General features: G+C 45.6%; 1 long non-coding RNA gene across 1 annotated transcript in view; it reads right to left on the bottom strand.

The window, feature by feature from the left end:
- Nucleotides 1–243: 243 nt before the first annotated feature.
- The window catches only part of LOC138351064 (uncharacterized), a 128,137-nt gene continuing 120,474 nt past the window's right edge, over nt 244–7,906 (bottom strand). The window contains exon 3 of the long non-coding RNA XR_011222356.1: nt 244–1,011. This is a non-coding gene — a long non-coding RNA (uncharacterized lncRNA). The remainder of the gene's footprint in view (nt 1,012–7,906) is intronic.

Genomic DNA, 7,906 nt, shown 5'->3' with positions numbered 1-7,906 from the left:
TGATGCAGGTGAATTATAATATGATGGATTTGTATTATATAATATGAAGTAGATGTATTATATAATATGATGAAGGCATCTTGTATCTGGCTGTGTCTTGAGTCTTGTGTCTGTCTGTGTGGTATTAGCGTCCTGAACAACACAGTATCTGGGAAGTGTTGAGTGTGGAGCTGAACAGTCTTCCGGCCCGGCGCTCTCTTCTGGTAATTACTTCCTTACATTTAATACAATAAATACAACTACTGATCATTTTTAGCATTTATTATAAAGAACAAGAAGTGAAGGAAAAGTATACATGGAAAACACTGACCATGAGACAAAACCAACAGTCATTCACATTTGATTAACAAAACAAGGGAAGTAATATATATTAATACACTGGCAGTAATGTATATTAATACAAACCAACAGTCATTCACATCTGATTAACAAAACAAAGGAAGTAATGTATATTAATACACTGGCAGTATTTAATACACCTGGGATGTGGGTGAGCTCCATGCCCACCAAAGTATTGTACACTGGAACAAGTAGCAATATACTGGATGAGCCAATGGTAGGAGGACAGTGTCAGCCGGCTGTCAGCCCTCAACATGCGCTGGACCTCTTGAAAGCATGCATGATGTTGTAATTAATACCTGTACTCTTCCGTTATGACACATATCTTTACCCATGTTTTTAGTACTATACGTGATGAAGAAAAACATGAATCAAATAGTTTGTATTACACAAATAACAATATATTTAACAATATATTTCCGCCGTTCAGGTGATCAAACTCCTTGCACCGCACCGCCCACTTGTACCGTTGGCCCGTTGAGGCTCCTTCCTTCCTCGGCTGTCTTCCTTGTGCATGCTGAAGGCGTTGATGGTATGGAGTGCGTTGTGTTGAGTACTTGCCCTGTTAAGGGCGTTGATGGTTTGGAGTGCGTTGCGTCAAGTGCTTGTCCTGGGGTGTGGCGGGTCCGGGTCCCGGCGGTCAGGAAGACTGGTCCAGGCACGTAGCGACACCTGCCGAAGAATACAAAGTAACTATTGCTGAATCGTCAGATACAGAATCAGTAAACTGTGACATAACATACATATTGTACAAAGACTTCAATAATATAGCAATAAAAGGCCTATAAACATGGTTATCGTCAGTACAGTACAGTATTACTGTACTAATGTACTGTATATTTTCATGGTTATAAACATGGGCAAATATGTTAATGATGTAGGAATTTTGTTATAAAATTATTAATATTAAGATTTCAGCGGCTGGACTCTTATTCTATTTAGGAGCTATAGCACTCTATATGATGCAGTTGTATTATATAATATGATGCAGGCGTATTATATAATTGGATGCAGGCGTTTTATATAATTTGATGCAGTTGAATTATATAATATGCAGTTGTATTTTACAATATGATGCAGGCGTATTATATAATATGATGCATGCGTATTATATAATATGATGCAGGCATATTATATAATGTGATGCAGGCGTTTTATATAATAAGAAGCAGTTGTATTATATAATATGCAGTTGTATTATATAATAAGATGCAGTTGCATTATATAACAAGATGCAATTGTATTTTAATGACATTATAAAATTAAAAATATGATACATGAGGGATAAATTATGTGTAGGAACTAAATTGATTAAAAATGTATAATATTTACCAAAATTATAATATTTAACATTATAATATGTAATAAAATATTGTACTGCTCGGAGTGCTGGACGCAACACTTACACGTGGCCCACTACCTGACCACTACACGTGACACTTCACTGTTTACTGCTCGGAGTGCTGGACGCAACACTTACACGTGGCCCACTACCTGACCACTACACGTGACACTTCACTGTTTACTGCTCTGAGTACTGGACGCAACGGACTCCAGTACTTCAAAATTTGGAGTGGTCTCCTCCCAGTCGATGTTGGATTTCGGACTCCTCAATCCCGAATTGCATTGCTCTCAATCACCGTGGCGTCTGCCTTGACATGTGCATGGAGCAGCACTTGTTTCGGTTAAGTGCAAGCCACACAGTTTGCCAAGCTCTTTCTATTGTATCGAGCAGAGTTTGCAATCCATCTTCCTCCCCAGCGATCATGGTGATGTCGTCAGCGAATGCCAAGTAAGTAATTATCAATAAAAGGCACCAAACCAAAAAGGCTATGTAGCACCATCAAATGTATGGGATAATCAGAGGGTGCTAAATATCACCAAGGATGCCAATACGAGAACAGAAACGCATAAGGCGAACGATATCAAAAGTATCTGAGTCGCCAAGAATTCTATCGAGAGACAAGCGACCATGGGGGACAGTCGGAAAACAAGACACACGCTCGTCCTGGAAGTCAGGACATTCAACAAGGATATGCACGACCGTAAGAGGGACAATGCAATGTGGACAATAAGGAGCAGGGCGGCGGTCCATTAAGTGACCATGAGTTAAATGGGTATGACCAATACGTAACCTAGCCAGAGCCGTTTCCCACTGCCGGTTACAGTGGCAGAAGGAAGGCCACTGGGACACACGATTCTTAAGAGTACACAATTTGTTACCAATAACAGAAGACCAACAACTCTGCCAGTGGGCAAGGATGGAGGCATGAATAACTGGGTAAAAGTCGGAATAAGGAATACTTTTACGAGAGATGGGACAAGCGCGGATAGCTTCCTTAGCGGCACCATCCGCACGCTCATTTAAAGAGACACCAACATGGCTGGGAACCCAGCAAAATGCAACTGACTTAAATTTACTGGAGATAAGAAACAGCCAATGTTGAATCTCGACAACCACCGGGTGGACCCGATTAAAGGACCGGGAAAGCAGGAGACGAAGAGCATAGAGAATAGCAAAAGGTTCTGCTGTGAAGATGATATCCTCCGGAGGAAGGCGACACATATAAGTGTGGTCAGGAAAAACAACAGAGTAGCCCACACCGTCAGCAGACTTAGACTCATCGGTGAAGATGGGACAGCGAATGCCAAGCTGGGATACTTCAGGTTCGGGTCAGCCTCCAGGCCAATGTTTATTGTTGTCCTCAGAATGACTTCGATAGCAATGTTGAACAGAAGGCCGCTTATTGGGCATTCTTGCCTGACCCCGCAGTTGGCTGGGATTTTTCTCATCTGACCATTGATCGTCATTACTCTTGTGTTCTTGGTGGTGAGGCTGTGAGTGACTGCCAGAAAGTCATCTGCCACCATCCGTCAAAGCTGAGATGAGTTAAGTTGGGACGGAACCGAAAGCATTTGTGATATCAAGGAAAGCGATGAATACATCCTGATTGCCAAGTCCTGTCCTTGCCGCATCCAGGTAGTGTTACAGGACGAAGTTGTGTTCGAGGACTCCATCAGTTGGCATGAATCCCTTCTGAACAGGACAAAGCACGTCGTTGTCAATGATTCAGGTTCGTAATCGGGAGGAGAGGCAACCAGTGTATAACTTGTAGATGGTGTGACAGAGAACAATTGGTCTCCAGTTGACGTCAACAGGGTCACCTGCTTTGGGGATGAGTATTGTCCAGGATGACTTTCAAGGACTCTTGGATCTTTTGCTGAAGCATATGTTGAGGATCGCTGGGATGACACAGTATCCTGGGTCGGCCGTTTCCAGTGGTGGTAGGTGAGCTTGTCATTTCCCGGAGTGGTATTCTCTGTCCTGGAGAGCCAAATTGCCACTTCTCGTACAGTTAGCTCTCTTGTGTCCATTTCCCTGTGGTCTTCAGGTGGATCTGGGATGGCATTAATTACATCCAGATTTTGTAGAGGGTCTTGGATGCCTAGCATGCGGATTAAGTGCTCCTCGATTTCTTTGAGGATGGGACAGCAGGCACTCTCTTCTGTTATAATGAATCATACTGCTCTCCGCCGATTTCTTCTGTACAAGCATTGGATAGTTGTGCAGTCGTTGACGTCGGTGGTGGTGGATAATGGCTGTCTACCACCTGTTGGTATCTTGAAGTGCTCCTGGATTGCTTTTATCCGCTGAAGGAGGACAGTGAATGCGTCCCAGTCCGGGGGTGTAGGAGCTCTTGTAGAGTGGCCATGTATTCCTCCAGCAGCCATTCTTCTTCAGCCTCATCAGGAGTATTCCTCTCTTGCTGGGGTTGATCTTCCACATCATCGGGGGCACCATCTCCACCGTCATCATCATCGTGGGGTTGAGACTGGTCTTGATGTTCTGTGTTGGAGGCTGGAGATATTAGACTACCTTTATCAGGATCTGGAAGCGGGCTGAGAGAGTGGAGGTGGTAGAGGGAGTGGAGATGGGGGTTAGGTGCTGGGGCAGGTGATGTTGAGTGAAAGGGCTTTCAGGCAATCCGAAATATTTTTTCTCCTATGCAAAATCAAGATCAAAAACCACATCTAGTATCGGGCCAATGCGAAAGGGAGATGGAACTTTCACCGATGACAACAAAGAAATGAGCGAGCTACTGAGAAAGCAGTACGACTCTGTTTTCAGTGAGCCATTAAACGCACTAAAGATTGATAACCCAAATGAATTTTTCATGGATATGATACCAACATCAAATCATATATCAGACGTCACCCTATCCCCACTGGATTTTGAAGAAGCCATAAACAGTATGCCTATGCACTCTGCACCAGGCCCGGATTCTTGGAACTCCATATTCATAAAGAACTGTAAAAAACCATTATCACAGGCCCTCCACATTCTGTGGAGACAAAGCCTAGATACTGGCGTTATTCCTGATATACCACGTACAAAACTCAGGCAAATCATAACATAGAACGTAAAGGCAATGTAAAGGATCTGGGTGTACTCATGTCGGAAGACCTTACCTTTAAAAAACACAATAAAGTATCCGTCACAACTGCAAGAAAAATGACAGGTTGGATAACAAGAACTTTTCACACTAGAGATGCTATACCGATGATGACACTTTTCAAAACGCTTGTGCTCTCTAGAGTGGAGTACTGCTGCACAATGACAGCCCCTTTCAAAGCTGGAGAAATTGCTGACCTGGAGAGCGTGCAGAGATCCTTTACTGCTAGAATCCACTCAGTAAAACACGTAAACTATTGGGACCGACTAAAGAGCCTAAATCTGTACTCCCTTGAGCGCAGGTGGGAGAGATACATAATAATTTACACGTGGAAAATATTAGAGGGGCTGGTCCCAAACCTGCACACAGAAATAACATCACATGAGACCAGAAGACATGGCAGGATGTGCAGAATACCCCCGTTGAAAAGCGGAGGTGCAACAGGTATTCTGAGAGAGAACTCTATCAACATCAGAGGCCCGAGACTGTTCAACACGCTTCCGCTACACATAAGGGGCATAACTGGCAATCCCCTTACAGTGTTCAAGAGAGAACTGGATAAGCACCTCCAAAGGATACCTGATCAACCAGGCTGTGACTCATACGTCAGGCTGCGAGCAGCCGCGTCCAATAGCCTGGTTGATCAGTCCAGCAACCAGGAGGCCTGGTCGACGACCGGGCCACGGGGACGCTAAGCCCTGGAAGCACCTCAAGGTAACCTCAAGATAAGGTGGGGTGAGGAGGCGAGGGGGTAGGTGTGGACTGGGCTGACTATGGGTGTGGTGGGGAATCAGGTCTGGGTTGTTGGCGGGCTTGCACTTCTTGGGTGAGGTATCTTATTTTCATGGATGTGCAACCCCCTGTTTGTGGAGAAACTTGAAGCGGACTTGGGACACTGGAAAGTGTGGCTAACTTCCTCTTTGGGTTTTCTGGCAAGGAGCTGTCGTTGTGCTACACATGTGTGTCTGGTGGGGTGAAGTCCTAAAACTTAGAGACTGTGCACATTTGGCTCTTCCCTGTTATCTTGATGCCATGTTTCTCATCTAGATGGCGGAACAGTTGCTTGTCCATACAGTTCCTGTAAACACCTTGCCAGTGTGCCTCGGTACATTTGAAGTAGGGGTAGTACATTTTGCTCCCTCTTGGTGGGTGTTGCTGTCATTATCACTGGCTAGGCTGTTACTGTCTTCAGCGGGAGTTATTCCTCCCTCTGTGAAGGAGTTCCCCAATGCGCTGGCAATGGTCGAGAGGTGGAGGGGAGGCGAGTCCAGTGACTGGGTCTCATCGTCAACGAGAGGCGGGTCCGGGAGCTGGGGCACAGAGTCCTAGTTCTGAGGTGTAGGCAACAATCTGAGTGCATCCTCATCAGGCGTGGGCTTCAGCTGAAGTTCGATGAAGGGATGAGAGGTTGGAGTCTCGATGTCTTGGGGTGTGGTGCTCAGGCGCTACGGTTCGTCGAAGAAGTCGGCATCCAGGTCTGGAGAAGATGGCCTCTGGTCTTGTTGGAGGAGTCTGAAGGTGCGGTGAGAGGCATCTGAAGCAGGCTGGGATAACTCAAATTCTTGGCCAAGTCTCCAGAAGCTGAAGTCGATCCTCCTGGCGCTGCTGAAGTCTTGCCCATCATCGTCTTCTTCCATCTTCTTTCTTTCTTTCTGTATGATATTGGGTGGCAGCCTATGTAAATTAATAAAGGCCAATGAGTTAGGGTCGATGCTGGAGCGAGTGCAACGAGATCCTTGCAGTAGGTGTCAATCTGACTTGGAAAAGGCATAGAAGCCCCCTGTATCAGGACCTCGCTGGGTCCCGCAACAAGAAAGCTTGGCCTGAATGAGTGGGGTTGCGGCATCGTCTGGGCTGTCCTACACCTATATAAAGGTGTAGCAATTGGACTACCTTTGACCGCTTGTAGTCTAGATACTACACCTTGATCTAAGCCAAAAAGTCGAAAAGCAATTCAACTTCCTCAAGCAACTCTGACTCACAAACAAAGATTTCAAGCAGCAAGATGAAAAGAAATATACGATGATTTAGCCTTACCTGACGAACTAGACTTACCTTTCAATCTGAAAGAACTCAGAAGAGTTACAAAGAAAAATAAAAACACAGCTCCAGGTGAGAACAAAATCACTTACAACGTGCTGGCCAAGCCGGGAGAAATGGGTGAAGAAGCCTTCTTGAATCTCATCAACAGAGTATGGGTGACAAGAACTCAACCACTCTCTTGAAATTGCCAAACTAATCAGAGGGCGCTAAATATCACCAAGGATGCCAATACGAGAACAAAAACGCATAAGGTGAACGATATCAAAAGTATCCGAGTCACCAAGAATTCTATCGAGGGACAGGTGACCGCGAGGGGCGGTCGGAAAGCAAGATACACGCTCGTCCTGGAAGTCAGGACATTCAAGAAGGACATGCACGACCATAAGAGGGACAATGCAACTAGGACAATAAGGAGCAGGGCGGCGCTCCATCAAGTGACCATGGGTTAAGCGAGTATGGCCAATACGCAACCTCGCCAGAGCTGTTTCCCACCGCCGGTTACGGTGGAAGGAGGACGGCCACGAGGAAACACAACATTTAAGAGTACGTAGCTTGTTACCAGTAACAGACAACCAAGAAGCCTGCCAACGGGTAAGGACTGAGGAATGGATAACCGGGTAAAAGTCGGAATACGGAATGCCTTTACGAGAGACGGGACAAGAGCGGACAGCTTCCTTGGCGGCAGCATCCGCACGCTCATTTAAAGACACGCCAATATGGCTGGGAACCCAACAAAACTCAACCGACTTAAATTTACTGTGAACGAGAAACAGCCAATGCTGGATCTCGACAACTACTGGATGAACCGGATTAAAGGAACCGAGAGCCATGAGGGCACTACGAGAGTCAACAACTACAAAGGAAGACTGACAACGAGAAAGCAGGAGACGAAGAGCATAGAGAATAGCATAAAGTTCCGCTGTAAAGATGCTAGTCTCCGGAGGCAAGCGACACATAAGTGCGATCAGGAAAAACAACAGAGTAGCCAACACCGTCCGCTGACTTAGACCCATCGGTGAAGACAGAAACGGAGCGGGAGTGAGAAGAAAAGTGCTCGAGGAAAAGGCGTT

The sequence above is a fragment of the Procambarus clarkii genome, chromosome 48 (assembly GCF_040958095.1).
Source record: "Procambarus clarkii isolate CNS0578487 chromosome 48, FALCON_Pclarkii_2.0, whole genome shotgun sequence".
Lineage (NCBI taxonomy): Eukaryota > Metazoa > Arthropoda > Malacostraca > Decapoda > Cambaridae > Procambarus > Procambarus clarkii.
This window is presented reverse-complemented; position numbering and strand designations above follow the sequence as displayed.